At 53.7% G+C, this 18,862-nt stretch overlaps 1 protein-coding gene, 2 non-coding genes and 1 pseudogene across 11 annotated transcripts in view; 2 read left to right on the top strand and 2 right to left on the bottom strand.

The window, feature by feature from the left end:
* LOC127031107 (zinc finger protein 707-like) overlaps window positions 1-18,862 on the bottom strand; it is a 769,794-nt gene that overhangs the window by 435,571 nt on the left and 315,361 nt on the right. The gene's annotated exons all lie outside the window — the stretch shown is intronic.
* The window catches only part of LOC127031106 (zinc finger protein 345-like), a 565,317-nt pseudogene that overhangs the window by 403,596 nt on the left and 142,859 nt on the right, over window positions 1-18,862 (top strand).
* Window positions 3,729-3,810, bottom strand: TRNAP-AGG (transfer RNA proline (anticodon AGG)). The gene has a single exon. It is a non-coding gene; the product is annotated as a tRNA-Pro (tRNA).
* Window positions 5,563-5,634, top strand: TRNAC-GCA (transfer RNA cysteine (anticodon GCA)). The gene has a single exon. It is a non-coding gene; the product is annotated as a tRNA-Cys (tRNA).

Genomic DNA, 18,862 nt, shown 5'->3' with positions numbered 1-18,862 from the left:
GCATGGCCGTCCTGGGTCATCTGACTTGGGCCCATGGAGCTAAAGCTGAGGGGCTAAAAACTGTGGTCCGGATATTTGTGTTCACACTGAAGCCTGGGTTCAGAAACCCTCACTCCTCCTGGGGGTTTCAGAGGTTGGGCTCAAGTCCCATCTGTCTGCACTGTAATTTTATAGTCTTGCAGCCCAAGCCCCATAAGCCTGAGTCAGCTGGCCGGGCTTTGAGGCAGGTGCCCTGAGTGTGTTAATCGCAGCGTAGACATAACATTAGGCTACGTCTCCAGTGCAATGAAACACCCACGGCTGGCCCAGGTCACATTAATCAGGGTCATGCGGCTTGGTCTATAGTAAAGTTGCAGTGTTCGTGTCTCGGCTCAGGTTCGGAGGGAGTTTAGCAAGTGGAAATGGTAAAACTGCATTGAGGGGACTGGACCACTGACCTACCAGCTCTTAACACCCAAACTTTCAGTAACTCTATTAGCAGTGCCTGTGAGTGTAATTTAAACCATAAGAAAAGCCACACTGGGCTAGACCAAAGGTCCATCTAGCTCTGAATCTTGTTTTCTGACAGTTGCCAACACCAGGTGCCCCAAAAGGCACTCAACCAAGCACCGCTAGGAGTTGAACCAAGGATCTCCTGTTTACAAAACAGGTGTTGTAACTAGCTAAGCCATGGTGCCTGCTGTTACTTAAAGCATCGTGTCTGCCCACACCTGACTCTGCCAATCCCCATTGAGCCCTGATAAACTTTTCTCGTGTTTGGATTCTGTAAAGCAGAGGAGCAGGGGAAGGTTTACTCCCAAGGTGTGTGAGTGTTTATTTGGACAGGTCTACGCTACAAAATTAGGTTGGTGTAACTACATTACTTAGATGTATAAAAAATTTACACTTCCCCAAGCAATGCAGTTATAGCAAACCAATGCCGGTGTAGCTAGCAGCTCAGCTGTCAGAACGTTCTGGAGCTATGAAAGGGGAGGGGCCCAGCCTCTGTAGCAGGAATGCAGGGCAGGTGAGTTCACGGCGGGCATTGTGGGATACTGGAGGAGGCCAGTTATGGTGATATAATGAACAGCAGCATTTACACTGACAATTTGTCGCTTTAAGTTTGCTGCAAAAAGCTCTAGGCCTCTTGTCAAGGTTGGGATTGAGGGGCACTGGGAATAGGAGGGCTGTGGGTTGGGACAGAGGAGAAGGGTGCCGACCGAGGGAGCGTTGTGAGTTTTTCACACACCTGATGTTAAAATAACTTTGTAGTGCAGACCTGGCCAAAGATTTACACACACACAGCTTGCAAGGAAAATGTCACCTGCTCCTCTGCTTTGCAGAATCCAAACACATGCAAAGCTTGTCAGGCCCTGGTGGGGATGGCAGGGAGTCAGGTGTGCGCAGACAGTGCCCCTTAGCCACAGGCAGGCACCATGGCTTAGCTGGCTAAAACACCTGTTTTGTAAACAGGAGATCCTGGGTTCAACTCCCAGGGGTGCCTTGCTGAGTAGCTCTTGGGGCACTTGGTATTGGCTACAGCCAGAGGACAAAACACAGAGCTAGATGCAGCTTTAGTCCAGTATGGCTGTTCTTACGGTTTAAATTACACTCACAGGCATTGATAATAGACTTACTGAAAGTTTGGAAGTTAAGAGCTGATAGGTCAGTGTTCCAGCCCGTCACAGATGACCCCTTCCCTCTGGGACAGGGGCAGGTCTGAGATCTCACACCAAAAGGCTCATTGTGGCTGCCAGAATCTGTGGGCAGCTCGTTTAGTTTACACCAAGGGTTGAGTCCTGCTTTGTGCACCATGGGTGAGAATGAAAATCCTAAACTGCCCTTTGAAATAACAAATGCAGCTGGACGTGTCATTGTCCCTGCCCCAAACCAGATAGAACAATGGAGAAATGCCATGAGTCCATACTTCATTGCGGTTTTACCATTTCCACTTGCTAAACTCTCTCCTAACCTTCTGGGCTCCTAGAGCAGGGTACAGAGCCTGAGCCGAGATACGGACACTGTAACTTCACAGCCCAAGCTGCATGACTCTGATTAATGTGACACGTGCCAGCCGTGGCTGCTTCATTGCACTGTAGATGTAGCCTAATGTTATGTCTATACTGTGATTAAGACACCCAGGGCACCTGTCTCAAAGCCCGGTCAGCTGACTCAGGCTTATGGGGCTTGGGCTGCAAGACTCAAATTGCAGTGGAGACATATAGGCACTAGATTTGCCTTTTTCCAACCATCCGAGACCTCCCAATCACCACAAGTTTTCAAAGATAATGACCAACGGCTCTACAGTCACATCTGCCAACTCCATCCGGACCCTCAGATGCATTAGATCTGGAACTGAGGACTTGGTCATGTCCAGCTTTTCTAAACAGTCCTTAATCTGTTCTTTCACCACCGAGGGCTGCTCACCTCCTCCCCCTACTGTGCTGCCAGTGTCTGTGAAGATCGAGGCAAAAAAAGCATTGAGCACTTCAGCTTTATCCACATCATCTGTCACTAGGTTGCCTGCCCCATTCAGTAAGGGGCCCACACTTTCTCTGACCTTCTTTTTGCTAACACACCTACACAGAAATTGACTTGGAAGCCAATCAAAATAAGTTACTTTTGAAATACAAATCATTCAAATCAACACTGGGTCAGTTTTCTCCTCTGCTCTATTTCTCACACACATTCCCCCACCCCATCCTTTGGAGTCAGGTTTTACATCAGGACATTTTAGGCCAAGGGGGGTAAGTTACATCAAAGAAGCTTTTCAGGATTAGCCCCCAATTTCCTGTATTACTAACAAAAAGCCGGTACGTTCCAGTGTGGGGTACTGGCAAGAGTGGGTACTCTGTGCCAGCCCGGCCTGGCTTCCCCAAGCTGGTGATTTAAGGGGCCCAGGGCTCCCTGCAGAGGCCAGAGCCCCGGGGAGCAAATCACTGCCGTGGAAGGCTGCTCTCTCCTGCGCTATAAACACAGAACAGGGGGGGCGGGAGCTTCCTTACAGTGGGGGGGCACCGTTGTCTGCACTGTGGCACTCCCATGACACCCCTTCCCCAAGGACCCACACTCACACCACCCCTCCCCCAGAGGCCACACCCACAGAAATCCTCTTCCCCCCAAGACTCCACCCTTCCCCCCACTCCATCATTTGTCCTAACAGCCAGTAAAGAGTGGTGGGGCCATGGCCCTCTAACCCCCCTGTTCCAGCACCCCTGACACAGAGCTAAGCAGGCAGCAGTGTGTGTGTGTCACAGAGACTGCTGTGCTGAGCTGAGCCAGTGAGGGAAGCAGGGGCTGATGTTGGGGCTGTGCCCCTCCCCCTGCCTCAGGACTGGTTGCTTGCAGCAGCTGTCTTAACTTAGAGACAGTGTGCCACACACTCACTCACTCTTCCCCCCCCACACAAACACATTGCAGTTGAAAAGCAGCTGGCAATCTAGTAGGATTCCCATGGAACAATGGGATAGAGAAACCTGCATCATGTGATGCTGTACCAGCCTGTGAGGCATTTCAAACCCTTCCCAAAGCACCTCCAGCCAGTTGCACAGCTACCCACAATGCACTGCTCTCTTTGGCCATCCAAGAGTCTAGCCTGGATGTGCTCTGGTAACACAAGGGGCATAGTGTGGACATGCAACAGCTGTTTAATTGAAACACTTTAAAGCCACATTACCCAATAGTGTAGACACAGTTTGAGAGTGGGACAAAACCCAGCTCTGTTGAAACTAAAGGACCACAGCTTCCTCTGTAGTTGGCAGGATTTGAACCTGTGCAGGGAGACCCCAATGGATTCCTAATCCATCATCATAACCACTCGGCCACAACTACTTGCTTGAGATGGGTCTCTCACTACACTCCAGTTCTGTTCTCACTGAGTGATCAATTCCAGTTGTTTCCTCAGACCAGCTTCCACAACACACACACTGCTGTGCCATTGTGTAAGTGTGTCCCTGGCTGAACTGCAAGAATTCCTGCTCATTTCCCTTCTGGCTGGAGCATGAGGAGAGTGTGTTTGTGGTCAATGACGTTCCTGTAGATTGTTGTCCATTTCCTGCCTTGATCATTCAGACAGTTCCTTTACCATCATATCCCCAGCACATCAGGGATTGCAATAGCAGGGGGCAGGTTTTCTCTGGGGCACTGAGCTTTGTCAGGGGGTTGGTGGCTCCTTTCTTTCCTCACCCTGGAGTAAACTCAGCTTTTTATTCCATCCTTGATGTTTCAAGGAACAACAACAGATGACCGAGGAAAGAGGTGGACAGGGCGGGCCTCAGGTGAGGGGCAGAGAGGTGCAAGTGGTGGGCAGGGCCGGTCTCATGGGCGGGGCAAAGAGGTGTGGGTGGTGGACAGGGCAGGTCAGGGGAGGGGATAGAGAGATGTGAGTGCTGGGCAGGGCTGGTCTTAGGGGAGGGGGCAGAGAGGTTTGGGCAGGGTGAGTCTCAGGGGAAGGGCAGAGAGGTGGGGGTAGCAGGTAGACCTTGGGGGCGGGGGTGGAGAGACACAAGGAGGCTTTCAGGGAGGAGAGGAGTGAGCAAAAGGTGGACCAGCAGGCCTCAGCCAAAGAGAAAGAGCAGGGGTGGGAGAGTGGCCAAATGGGAGTGAGAGCAGAGCACAGGTGGGGCCTCAGAGGGAGGAGAATGAGTCAAGGGGGTGGAGTGGGCAGGGCTGCCCAGAGGATTCAGGGGGCTTGAGGCAAAACAATTTTGGGGGCCCTTTTCATAAAAAAAAGTTGCAATACTATAGAATAATATATTCTCATGGGATCCCTGCAGGGCCTGGGGCAAATTGCCCCACTTGCCCCCGCCCCGGGTGGCCCTGCTCTCAGCCTCTCCTCATAAGTCCCCTGCCCCCTAATCATTTTTGTTGCCCTCCCCTAGACTCTCTCCAATTTGTTTCTGTAGTGGAAGGGCAAAAATTGGAAGCAATGCTCCAGAAGGAGGGGAGGGATAGCTCAGTGGTTTGAGCATTGGCCTGCTAAACCCAGCGTTGTGAGTTCAATCCATGAGGGGGCCACTTAGAGGATCTGGGGCAAAAATCAGTACTTGGTCATGCTAGTGGAGGCAGGTGGCTGGACTCGATGACTTTTCAAGGTCCCTTCCAGTTCTAGGAGATAGGTATATCTCCAATCATTTATTAAAAAAAAAAAAGATGTGGCCTCACCACTGCTGAGTAGAGGGGAATAATCACTTCCCTCAATCTGCTGGTGATGCTCCTACTCATCCAGCCCAGCATGACCAGTTACCAATATTGAATGCAGACCCAGCAATATTTGATCAATTGGTTACTGTCCATTCAGGAGGTTATTTCCTACCTATTCATAAAGAATGAAGATGCTCTAAGCAGAGGGGAGAGAGCTGTCCTGTTCGTGTAGCTAATCCATCTCCCCGAGAGGTGGTAGCTATGTCACTAGGGGAAGCTATGTGGGTGGGTGTGCAAGCTGTGGTGTCTCCATGTATCTATAAGTTTAATGAAACCCCATTTTTAAAAGCACTGTGGTCTGGGAAGAGAACAGGAGATCTCTGAGGCAGGGCCTGTCCTTCAAAATCTTTAAGATCACAGACTTACCTCCACCACAGTCATGGGGGTGTAGCTCAGTGGTAGAGTGTTTGACTGCAAATCAAAGAGTCCTTGGTTCAAATCCTATTGCCACCTTATAAATCTCTTCCTTCAACAAAAATAATGGCATTTCCTTTATGTTCAGGAGTTCCACTGAATAGGGATCCCTGAAATGAATGGAAACACTCAATATTTTCCTGTGCAAATGCATAAAAACCTAGCAAACGTGTGCCTCCACTGAAATCAGTTCCAGTCCTCTAAAGGATTAAAGAATCTCTATTGAGGTTGCAGGAAAAAACATCCCGATGTGTAGAAAGAATAGTAAATATGGCAGGCGACCAGCTTGGCTTAACAGTGAAATCCTTGCTGATCTTAAACACAAAAAAGCAGCCTACAAGAAGTGGAAGATTGGAGAAATGACCAGGGAGGAGTATAAAAATATTGCTCAGGCATCCAGGAGTGAAATCAGGAAGGCCAAATCACACATGGAGTTGCAGCTAGCAAAAGATGTTAAGAGTAACAAGAAGGGTTTCTTCAGGTATGTTAGCAACAAGAAGAAAGTCAAGGAAAGTGTGAGCCCCTTACTGAATGAGGGAGGTAACTTAGTGGACAGAGGATGTGGAAAAAGCTAGTGTACTCAATGCTTTTTTTGCCCCTGTCTTCACAAACAAGGTCAGCTCCCAGACTGCTGCACTGGGCAGCACAGCATGGGGAGGAGGTGACCAGCCCTCTGTGGAGAAAGAAGTGGTTTGGGACTATTTAGAAAAACTGGAGACCAGCACATGTCCATGGGGCTGGATGTGCTGCATCTGAGGGTGCTAAAGGAGTTGGCGGATGTGATTGCAGAGACATTGGCCATTAACTTTGAAAACTCATGGCAATCGGGGGAGGTCCTGGATGACTGGAAAAAGGCTACTGTAGTGCCCATCTTTAAAAAAGGGAAGAAGGAGGATCCGGGGAACTACAGGCCAGTCAGCCTCACCTCAGTCCCTGGAAAAATCATGGAGCAGGTGCTCAAGGAATCAATTCTGAAGCACTTAGAGGAGAGGAAAGTGATCAGGAACAGTCAGCATGAATTCATCAAGGGTAAGTCATGCCTGACTAACCTAATTGCCTTCTATGAGGAGATAACTGGCTCTGTGGATGAGGGGAAAGCAGTGGATGTGTTATTCCTTGACTTTAGCAAAGCTTTTGATACGGTCTCCCACAGTATTCTTGCCAGCAAGTTAAAGAAGTATGGGCTGGATGAATGGACTGTAAGATGGATAGAAAGCTGGCTAGATTGTAGGCTCAATGGGCAGTGATCAAAGGCTCCATGTCTAGTTGGCAGCCGGTTTCAAGCGGAGCGCCCCAAGGGTCGGTCCTGGGGCCGGTTTTGTTCAATATCTTCATTAATGATCTGGAGTATGGTGTGGATTGCACCCTCAGCAAGTTTGCAGAAGACACTAAACTGAGAGGAGTGGTTGATATCCTGGAGTGTAGGGATAGGATACAGAGGGACCTAGACAAATTAGAGGACTGGGGCAAAAGAAATCTGATGAGGTTCAGCAAGGATGAGTGCAGAATCCTGCACTTAGGATGGAAGAATCCCATTCACTGTTACACACTAGGGACCGAATGGCCAGGCAGCAGTTCTGCAGAAAAGGGTGAGCTGGGGCATGGGGGCTGCCCGCACCGCAGCAGATAACCCGCGGGGGGCACTGGGGAACCGCTCCCCACACTAGCTCACCTACCTCCCCTCTGCCTCCCTGGGCCTGAGCACGAAGCCGCCGTTTGCTTCTCAGCCCTCCCAGCCTTCCCGTGTGAACCGTCATGGGCAGGGGTTCCAGGGGCCATCAGGGGACAGGGAGAAGGGTGGTATAATGGGGCAAGGGTCCCGGGGGGCATCAGGAATGAGAGGAGAGGTTGGATGGAGCAGCAGGGGACAGGGAAGGAGGGTAGATGGGGTAGGGGTCCCCGGGGGGGCGTCAAGGAACGTGGGGAGTTGGATGGGGCAGGAGTCCCAAGGGGCAGGGGTGGGCCACAACCCCCACGTGCGGGGAGGAGGGAACTGGTTGTTAAGATTTTGGCAGCTCATCACTGGCCGGGGATGGTAGGCTGAGGAGGCGAGCTGGTGGGCAATGGCAGGGGGTGAGTATGTGAGCCAGGGAGGGGGGGAACAGAGGTGAGCAGCGGGCAGGTGAGCTGGGGGAGTGGGGGTCTGAGGAGGGAAGCGGGTGGGCATTGGCAGGGGGGTCAGGTGAGCTGGCGGTGGGGGAGGAGAGCTGAGGAGGCGAGCGAGTGGGCAGGGCAGGTGAGCCGTGGGGGCTGAGGCGAGTGGGTGAGCAGTGACAGACAGGGCAGGTGAGCCAGTAGCAGGGGAGGGGGGTTGAGGAGGTGAGCGAGGGGCTGAGGAGGTGAATGGTGAGTCAGTGGCTGACCTGTTCTACTGATCTACTCTGGCTCCCAACCCCGCGCCAAGGGTTGCAGCTGTCTGGAGGTGCTGCCTTCCACGCCTTCCTCAGTCACACCTCATTCAGTCAACAGGGCAACTGATTACCAAGTGGGGGGAAGATCTTATTCTACTTCTAGCAAAGAGACAGTTTTCTTTTACCTTAATTACACTACCTTAGGGGCCCCCTATAACATATTAGCAAGGTTCATTACCCCTGTTTTGGCAGGGCGGTGCTGGGGAAGGAGGGTTTGTTTCCACTAGGCGGGCGGCACTTGGGGGGGGATTGTTTCGGGGGGCCTGGGAGGCGCTGGCGATGTTGTTTTTGCAGGGTGGGTGGTGTTGGGGGGGTTGTGTTTCGGAGGGGCTGGGCGGTGCTGGGGGGCGTTCTGTGAGGTTTCAGCCCTCAGCTGTTTTCTTTGGAGTAATATTGCCCTTGCCACTTTACGAGTTATGCAGTCCTGGACTAAACCACAGCCTCGGGAGTCAGCATTCACGTATCCTGCAGTCTGAACTTGGAATCTGATACATTCCCTCATTGGCTACCATTGTTTGCCCAGCATGGAAGTGCTCCTTGTATAATGAGTCAGCCAGATTGGGACCCATAGGCATGTAGGGCAGGTCTCCAGTGTGGATTTGAACTGTTTGATGAATAAATTACCCTGTACTAATTGCCAGGATGTTTGGAAGGAGAGTTAAGCCTATTGTTTTCTCAGGCCGAAAGGCTGCTGGAAATGTATAAGAACCTGGGACACGATCCTTCTTCATCTCAGATCTGCTTTGGGTTTCAAGAGAGGGAAACCTTAAGCCACAAGGATTGAGATCCCCAGTCGTTGACTGGAGCCACCCTGAATATGGAAATTGGACTATAGCCTATGGACTATTTCTAAAAGGACTTTTGGCAACTACAAGCTCATCTCTACTGTGTATCTGAACCTCAAGAATTGAATTCAAGTCTATATGTCTATTAATCTTTTAACCAACACTCTCTCTCTTTTCTTTTCTAATAAATTTTAGCTTAGTTAATAAGAATTGGCTATAGCATGTATTTTAGGTAAGATCTAAGCTATAATTTAACCTGGGTATGTGGCTGATCCTTTGGGATTGGAAGGACCTTTTCTTTTATATGATGAAGTAAGATTTTCAGGAATCATCATCATATCTGACAGGTGTGTCTGGACGGAGGCCTGAGGCTGGGTACTTTAAGGGAACTGCGTGGTTTAAACTTCTAAGTAACCAGTGAGGTACTACAGAAGCTGTTTTGTGCTGGCTTGGTAAATCTAAGTATTGAAATAACCACCAGCATTTAGGATTTGTCTGCCCTGTTTTGTTTGCAGTTCACCCTGATTGAGTGACCTGAACTGGCTCCCACAGGCAGCACCGTCATACCTACATCCAGGCTGTAGGGGTCCGGGGGATTTTAGGGGCCTTGAGGTGCACAGATACCTACATCCAGGCCATAGGGGTCCCTGGGGGGCTTAGAGAGTTTGAGGGGGACACAGATACCAATCTCCAGGCTCTAGGGGTCCCAGGAGGGCTTAGAGGGTTCATGAGGGGCACATATTACTACATCCAGGCTGTAGTGGTACCAGGAGGCTTTGGGAGTTAGTGGGAGGCAAAGATACCTATGTCCAGGCTGGAGGCACCCTGGGAGTCTTAGGAGATTTGTGGGGGCCCAAGATACCAGGCTGTAGGGGTACCAGGGGGTCTTAGGAGTTCGGGTGGGCACAGATACCTATGTCCAGGCTGTATCGGTCCCAGGGGGGGTTACAGGTTTCATGAGGGTCACAGATATCTACGTCCAGATTGTAGATGTCCCGGGGGGCGTTAGGGGGGTTGTCCAGGCAGTATGGGTTCCTGGGGGATTAGGGGGTTTCTGAGGGGCACATATATCTACGTGCACACTGGAGTGTCCCAGGGGGCTTATGGAGTCTATATGGGGTACAGATACAAATGTCCTGGCTGTATAGGTCCCTGGGGGGCTTAGGGGGTTTGTGGGGGGCACAGATACCTAAGTTCAGGCTGGAGGGGTCTCCAAGGGTCTTAGGTGTTTGGTGGGGGGCACAGATATCTACTTCCAGGCTACAGGGGTCCCGGGGGGGCTTAGGGTCTGTCATGGAGTGTGGGGGAGTACGGTCCTGCACCCCTCTTCCTGGGACTCACAGTGACTCTCAGCCAGCCAGTAAAACAGAAGGTTTATTGGACAACAGGAGCGAAGGATACAGCAGAGCTTGGAGGCACAAGCAGGACCCCGCAATCGAGTCCTTCTGGGGGTTCAGGAAACTTAGTTCCCAGTTTGGGATCCCCTGAACTCCAACCACCCAGACCAAAACAGAAACTAAAGTAACCCAGCTCCCTCCAGCCAGCCCCTTCCTGTGTCCAGCCTCCCGGGCAAAGGTGCTGACCCCCTCCCCTCTGCCTAGCTCAGGTTACAGGCTGAGCACGTATCCGGTCCTAAAGTCACCCTCTGCTCTCCCATCCCCCACACAGACAGTCCCCACTCCATCACAGTAATGCACAGAGCATTTCCCTCACGGAGCAACAGTGACACTGTGTGGCCACGCAGGGTAATGCACAGAGCATCACGCCTATGTAGAGGCTGTAGAGATCCCTGGAGGGCTTAGGGGTCATGGGGGGGCACAGATAGCTACGTCCAGGCTGAAGAGTTCCAATGGGCATTAGGGGCTTCATGGGGGACACAAATATCTACATCTGGGCTGGAGAGGTCCCTGGACGGCTTAGGGGGTTGTGGTGAGCACAGATACATACGTCCAGGCTGTAGTGGTCCCTGGGGGTTTAGGGAGTTGGTAAGGGGCACAGACACCTACGTATGGTCTGGAGGGGTGCCTGGGGGACTTAAGGGGTTGTGGTTTCGCAGATACCTACGTCCCAGTTGGAGGGGACCCTGAGGAGCTTAGAGGGTTTGTATGGCATACAAATAGCTACAACCAGGCTGGTGGGGGCCCTATTGGTCTTAGAGGGTTTGTGGGGGGCAGAGATACCTATGTCCAGGCTGGAGAAGTCGTGGGGAGGGCTTAAGTGGTTCCTGGAGGCCACAAATATCTACATCCAGGCTGGAGGAGTTCTGGGGGTATTAGAGAGTTATGGGGGGGCACAGATACCTATATCGAAGCTGTAGGGGTCCTGGGGTTGCTTTGGGGCATTCTGGGGTACAGATACCTACTTCCATGCTGTAGGGGTCGCTAGGAGGATCTGTGGGTTCGTGAGGGTGCACAGATACCTACGTCCAGGCTATAGGGATCCTGGGGGGGCTAAGGGGTTTATAAGGGGCACAGATACATTCATCCAGGCAAGAGGGGTCCTAGGGACCTTAGGGGGTTCATTTTGGGCACAGATACCTGCGTCTAGGCTGTAGGGGTTCCGGGGGCTTAGGGGGGTTGTGGGGTGCACAGATACCTACATCTAGGCTGGAGGGGTTTCAGGGATCTTAGGAGGGTTGTGGGGGCACAGATACCTATGTCCATGCTCAAGGGGTCCTGTCGTGCCTTAGGGGATTCGTGGGGTCAGAGATACCTATGTCTAGGCTGCAGGGGTCCCGGGGGCGATTAGGTGTGTTGCAGGGGGAACAGATACCTATGTCCTGATGGTAGGGAGCCCTGGATAGCTTAGGCGGTTTGTGGGGGTCACAGATACAAACATCCATGCTGTATGGGTCCCGAGGATCTTTGTGGGGCTCTGGGGGTCACAGATACCTACCTATTGTCTGGAAGGGTCCTGTGGGTCTTTGGGGGTGTGTGGGGTGTACAGATGCCTACATCTGGGCTTGTGGGTACCCTGGGGGGCTTAAAGGTTTGTGGGGAGCACAGATACCTTTATCCAGGCTAGATGGGTCCCAGTGGGATTAGAGGGCTGTGGGAGGCACAGATACCTATGTAAGCAGAATCAAGATGAACTCTACCCTGACATCTGGTGGTGAATTATGGCGAGTGTGGAAAAGAATTTCAGGGGCTGAACGTGTATGCATAGACACACCCACCCCACCTGACACACCCACAGCAGCCTGGGATGGTTGCTTTGGCAGCTGTGATGTCCCCAGTTTATTTGTTGTTGAGGTGTGAGATGTGGAGTGTTGTCACCCTGATTGTGTGGATGAGGAACTGTGAAATTGCTTTGAGACAGGGATTCTCACCATCAATTGGGTGCCACTCGCTAGACAAGGGAGTGGGCTCCTTGGGTGAGCCAGAAACACCAATAGTACCTTCTTTTCTTTTAACAGTTGAATAGTAGAGCTGTTTTTTGGTTTTCTTGAGAGTTGAAGATTCAGGTTTCTGAGCTGAAATCACTAAAAAGCTGTGTTAACTAATGAGGCAAAGCAGCTGGAAAAAAAGAGCAGTCTGTGGGATGGTTGGAGTGGCCCATGGAATGAGGTGAGTGGAGCAGTTTTTAGAGACAGCTGGAGCAGATCAGCTGGTGGACCGAGCTGAGCAGTTAGTGGGAAAAATAGAAGCAGAATCCTATGGAGAAGCAGGTGGCAGTGGACCATGTAAGGTGCTCCTTTCTACCCAGGCTGGCAGGGGAAAAACCCTGCAGATAGACTCTTGAACTCTGGGGCTGCGGGACTGTGGGTGATTTTGGGGTTGCTGGAGTCTTGAAACATTTGAAGTATTGGACTTTGGAGTCTTGGGGTGGTTTGGGGATTGCTAGACTCTAGAGCCCAGGGAAAAGGACATGGCCTAGTTGAGGTGTTTTCCGAATTTAATGCTATGTTGATTATCTCACATTATTAAAAGTTTTCTGCTACACCCAGACTCTGTGCTTGCGAGAGGGGAAGTATTGCCTCTTTGAGGCACCTAGGGGTGTGTATGTAAAATTTTCCCATGTCACTGGATGGGGGCTCGAGCTGGTTTGCATTCCGTTATAGGGAAAGGACCCGTATGTATTGAACCCTGTCCTTGCTGCTATCAATTCAGCCTGGCAGAAGGGTTCCACCTATGTCCAGGCTGAAGGGGTCCCTGGGGGGGGGGTCAGGGATTTGGTGGGGGCACAGATACCTACGTCCAGGCTGCAGGGGTCCCGGAGAGGCTTAGGGGGTGTCACAGAGTGTGGTGGAATCCGGCCCTGCACCCCTCTTCCTGCGACACACAGTGACTCAGCCAGCCAGTAAAACAGAAGGTTTTTTTGGCCAACAGGAACGAAGGATTCAGCAGAGCTTTTGGGCACAACCAGGACCCCTCATTTGAGTCCTTCTGGGGGTTCAGGAAGCTTACTTCCCAGTTTGGGATTCCCTGAATTCAAACTACCCAGCCCCAAACTGAAACTAAACTAACTCAACTCCCTCCAGCCGGCCCCTTCCTTTGTCCAGCTTCCCAGGCAAAGGTGCTGATCTCCTCCCCCATGCCTAGCTCGATTTACAGGCTTCGGTCCTGTCCCTCACCTAAAGTCACCCGCTGCTCTCCCATCCCCCACACAGACAGTCCCCACTCCATCACAGTAATGCCCAGAGCATTTCCTGCATGCAGCAACAGTGTCACCGTGTGGCCACGCAGGGTAATGCCCAGAGCATCACACCTATGTAGAGGCTGTAGAGATCCCTGGGAGGCTTAGGGGTCATGGGAGGTACAGATAGCAACGTCCAGGCTGGAGGCATTCCGGGGGAGCATAAGGGGTTTCGTAGGGTCACAGATACCTACGTCCAGGATGGTCGGGACCCTGGGGGAGTTAGGTGGGTTGTGGGGGGCATAGGTACTTGCATCCAGGCTGTAGAGGTCCTGGTGGGGATTAGGGGCTTCGTGGAGGACAGCAATACCTATGTCTGGGCTGGAGGGGTCCCTGGACGGTTTAGGGGGTTGTGGTGAGCACAGTGGTCCCTGGGGGTTTAGAGACTTGGTGAGGGGCACAGATACCTCTATATGTCCTGGAGGGGTCCCTGGGGGGGTTTAGTGGTATTGTAGGGGACACAGATACCTATGTCCAGGGTATAGGGATTGGGGGGGGCTTAGGTTGTTGGGGGGCACAGATATCTACATCCAGGCTGGAGGGGTCCAGGGGGGCTTAGCGGGTTTGTGGGGGGCACAGATATGTATGTCCAGTCTGGAGAGGTTCTGGGGAGGATTAGGGGGTTTTGCGGACAGCAGAGATACCTATCTCCAGACTCTAGGAGTCCCTTGGGGGCTAAAGGTTTTTTTGGGAGGCACAGATATCTATGTCCAGGTTGGAGTGGTTCCTGGGAGGTTTAGAGGGTTCCTGGGGGGCACAGATACCTAGACCCATGCTGTAGGGGTCCCCGGGGGGATTTGGGGATTTCTGGGGGGCACAGATATGTACATCTAGGCTGTAGGGGTTCCTGGGGGGCTTAGGGGGTTTGTGAGGGCCAGAGATACCTACATCCAGGCAATAGGGCTTCCAGGGGGAATTAGTATGTTGCGGGGGGGCACAGATACATACGTCCAGGCTGGAGGGTTCCCGGGGGGGAGCTTAGGCAGTTTGTGAGGGGCACAGATACCTGCATCCAGGCTGGAGGGGTCCCTGTGGGGCTAAGGGGGTTTCTGGTGGGCACAGATACCTACCTCCAGGCTGGAGGGGTTCCTCTGCACATAGGGGTTGTGGGGGGCACAGATACCTCCATCTAGGCTGCAGGGTCCCTGGGGGGCTTAGCGGGTTCGTGGGGGGCACAGATACCTAAGTCCAGGCTGGAGGGGTCCGGGGGGGCTTATGGGGTTCGAGGGGACAAAGATACTTATCTCTAAGCTGTAGGGGTCCCTGGTTGGCTTAAGCGGTTTTGGGGGGCCCCAGATACCTAAGTCCATGCTGTAGGCGTCCCTACAGGTGCTTATGTGTTCATGGGGTGCACAGATACTTATGTCCAGGCTGGAGGGGTCCCAGGGGGGCTGGGGTTTCGTGGGGGTCACAGATACGAACCTCCAGGCTGTAGGAGTCCCAGGGGGGCTGTAGGGGTACAGATACCTACCTAGGCTGGAGGGGTCCTGGGGGGTATAGGGGGTTTTTGGGGGGCACAGATACCTAGGTCTAGGCTGTCGTTGTCCCGGGGAGATTAGGCGGTTCACTGGGGGCTCAGATACATCCAGGCTGGATGTGTCCCGAGGAGCTTAGGGGGTTCATGGGGTGCTCAGACACCTGTGTCCAGGCTGTAGGGATCCCTGGGGGCTTAGGGGGTTCGTGGTGGTCACAGATAGTTACGTCCAGGCAGAAGGGGTCGCTGGGGCATTTAGGGGGGTTGTGGGAGCACAGATACCTACGTCCAGGCTAAAGGGATAATGGGGGTGCTTAGGGGATCGGGGCGGACATAGATACCTACATCCAGGGTCTAGGGGTCCCGAAGGGATTGGGGGTAGAGGGGGGAACAGATACATACATCCTAGCTGGAGGGGTCTGGGGTGGTTTAGGAGGTTCGTTGGAGTCACAGATACCTACGTCCATGGTGTAGGTGTTCCTGGGGCGTTAGGGGGTTTCTGGGGGTCACAGATATCTATGTGAATGCTGGAGGGGTCCCAGAGGGCTTAGGAGATTTATGGGGGGCAGAGATACCAATGTCCTGGCTGTAAAAGTCCCTGGGGGGCTTTGCGGGTTCGTGGGGGGCACAGATACCTACGTCCAGGCTGTAGGGGTTCCCGTGGGGATTAGGGGGTTTATGGGGGGCACAGATACCAACGTCCTGGCTGTAGATGTTCCTGGGGCACATAGAGGGGCTGTGGTCGCACATAACCCTACATCCAGGCTGTCGGGGTCTCGGGGGGGGGGATTAGGGGGTTCGTGGGGAACTCAGATACCTACGTGCAGGTTGGAGATGTCCTGGGAAGGATTAGGGAGTTTCTGGGGTGCACAAATACCAATATCCAGGCTGTAGGGGTCCCTGTGGGCCTTACGGGTTCATGGGGGCAGATATAACTATCTCCCATCTTTAGGGGTCGCTGGAGAAGCTTAGATGTTTTGTGGGGGGCCCAAATACCTACCTCCAGACTCGAGAGGTCCCTGGGGGGCTTATAGGGTTCGTGGGTGGCACAGATACCCATGTCCAGCCTAGAGGGGTGGCTGGGGGGCTTAGGGAGGTTGTGGGAGCACAGATACCTAACTTCAGGCCGTAGGAGTCTCGGGGGTGCTTAGAGGTCGGGGCGGGCACAGATACCTAAGTCCAGGCTGTAGGGGTCCCGAGGGGATTGGGGGTTGTGGGGGGCAGAGATACCTACGTCCAAACTGTAGGGCTCCCTGGGGGTTTAGTGCATTTGTGGGGGTCACAGATACCTATGTCCAGGCTGTAGGGGTCCCGGGGGGCCTTAGGGGATCCTGGGGGGCACAAATACCTAACTCCAAGCTATAGGGGTCCCAGGGGTGCTTAGGAGGCGGAGGGGGTGCAGATATCTATGTCCAGCCTGTAGGGGTCCCTTTGGGGGCTTAGGGGGTTGTGGAGGTAAAGATACCTACATCCTGGCTGAAGGAGTCCTCAGGGGGTTCTTGTGGGTCAGAGATACCTACGTCCAGGCTGTAGGGGTCTTGGGGGGCTTAGGGGGTTTCTGGAGGTCACAGATACCTCCGTGCAGACTAGACGGGTCTCGGGGGGATTAGGAGGTTTATGGGGTGCACAGATGACAACTTCCAGGCTGTATAGGTCCCTGGGGCGCTTAGGGGGTTGTGGGAGGCACAGATACCTACGTCCAGCTGAGCTTTTCCCTGGGGGCAGCCTGCGTGCAGCTGCGATCAGCAGTTTGCTGGGCAGTCTCCGCTCAGCTGCTCCCCCCTCCCTGCTCTTGCGGAGGCTGAGTGAGTCCCCCCCCTAAACAGCCTCAGGGGTCGGGGTGGGCGGGGGTGCGGGTCCAGCAGCAGCACAGCCCGCCCCGCTCCCTGGGGCTGCCCCTCACCTCTCGAGCTGATGGCTCTGCCATGGCCTCCGCGTGAATCGCTGCTCCCTGCCCGCCAGGCTCGGCTCTGGCCACAGCAGCATTGGGTGCCCCAGGGAGCCTGGCTAGGCTGGGGCTGGAGGCAGTGGTAGGTTTGGGGGAGGAGAAGCTCCAGATAACGGCAGGGGGCCGGGTGGGAGAGGAGCCGAGCTGGAATGGAGGAGGAGAAGCCCTGAACTGGGCTGGAGCCATGCTGGGGAGGGGGCGGGGCGGAGGAGAAGCCCCGGGCCCCTGCAGGAGCTGCAGTGGGGGGGGATGAAGGGGGAGAGGAGCCACCCTGGGGCAGGGAGGAGAAGCCCTGGACCCTGGCAGAAGATGTGGGGCTGAAGTTCCCGTCTCGGAAGCTTTTTAACAGGTCTGTGCATTTCATCATTTTATTTCTGCCTTATGATTAAATTGAGTTCTTTGAGTAATGAGTTCTAAAATGCCTCACCTCTCCTGCCTGCAGTAATTATCATTATTACTGTTATTACCGTATTGTATCGCTTCTACTCCCCCTAACCTCCCACCCCGAACCCTGAGGCTGTTTGTTGGGGGGGACTCACTCAGCCCCCGCAGGAGCAGGAAGAGGGGAGCAGTTGAGTGGAGCCTGCCCAGCAAACAGCTGACCGCAGCTGGCCGCAGGCTGCCCCCAGGGAAAAGCTCAGCTGGACGTAGGTATCTGTGCTCCCATGAACTGCTAAGCCCTCCAGGGACCCCTCCAGCCTTGACATAGGTATCTGTGCCCCCCCACAACCCCCTAAGCCCCCCAGGGACCTGTACAGCCTGGAAGTTGTCATCTGTGCACCCCATAAATCTCCTAATCCCCCTGGGACCTGTCTAGTCTGCACGGAGGTATCTGTGACCTCCAGAAACCCCCTAAGCCTTCCAAGACCCCTACAGCCTGGACTTAGGTATCTCTGACCCACACGAACCCCCTGAGGACTCCTTCAGCCAGGATGTAGGTATCTTTACCCCCACAATCCCCTAAGCCTCCCAAGGGACCCCTACAGGCTGGACATAGACATCTGCGCCCCTCCCCACCTCCTAAGCACCCCCGGGACCCCTATAGCCTGAAGTTAGGTATCTGTGCCCCCCAGGATCCCCTAAGGCTCCCCGGGACCCCTACAGCCTGGACGTAGGTAACTGTGCCACCCACAAACCCTATAAGCCCCCCAGGGACCTCTCGAGCCTGGATATAGGTATTTGGGCCCCCCACAAACCATCTAAGCCTCCCCAGCGACCCCTAAAGGTGGGAGATAGTTATCTCTGCTCCCCACAAACCCCATAATGCCCACAGGGACCCCTACAGCCTGGAGATAGGTATTTGTGCACCCCAGAAACTCCCTAATCCTTTCCAGGACATCTCCAACCTGGATGTAGGTATCTGAGCTCCCCATGAACCCCCTAATCCCCCACGGGACCCCAACAGCCTGGATGTAGGGTTATGTGCGACCACAGCCCCTCTATGTGCCCCAGGAACATCTACAGCCAGGACGTTGGTATCTGTGCCCCCCATAAGCCCCCTAATCCTCACGGGAACCCCTACAGCCTGGATGTAGGTATCTGTGCCCCCCACGAACCCAAAAAAAACCCCACGGACCTTTACGGCCAGGACATTGGTATCTGTGACCCCCATAAATCTCCTAAGCCCTCCGGGACCCCTCCAGTCTGCACGTAGGTATCTGTGACCCCCAGAAACTCCCTAATGCCCCAGGAACCCCTACAGCCTGGACATAGGTATCTGTGACTCCAACAAACCTCCTAAACCACCCAGGACCCCTCCAGCTAGGACGTAGGCATCTGTTCCCCCCTCTACCCCCAATCCCCTCAGGACCCCTAGACCCTGGAGGTAGGTATCTGTGTCCACCCTGATCCCCTAAGCACCCCCATTACCCCTTTAGCCTGGACATAGGTATCTGTGCTCCCACAACCCCCCTAAATGCCCCAGCCATCCCTTCAGCCTGGATGTACCTATCTGTCACCCCCACGAACCCCCTAAGCCCTCAGTGATCCCTACAGCCTGGACACAGGTGTCTGA

This window comes from Gopherus flavomarginatus, chromosome 11 (assembly GCF_025201925.1).
Source record: "Gopherus flavomarginatus isolate rGopFla2 chromosome 11, rGopFla2.mat.asm, whole genome shotgun sequence".
Classification (NCBI taxonomy): domain Eukaryota; kingdom Metazoa; phylum Chordata; order Testudines; family Testudinidae; genus Gopherus; species Gopherus flavomarginatus.
This window is presented reverse-complemented; position numbering and strand designations above follow the sequence as displayed.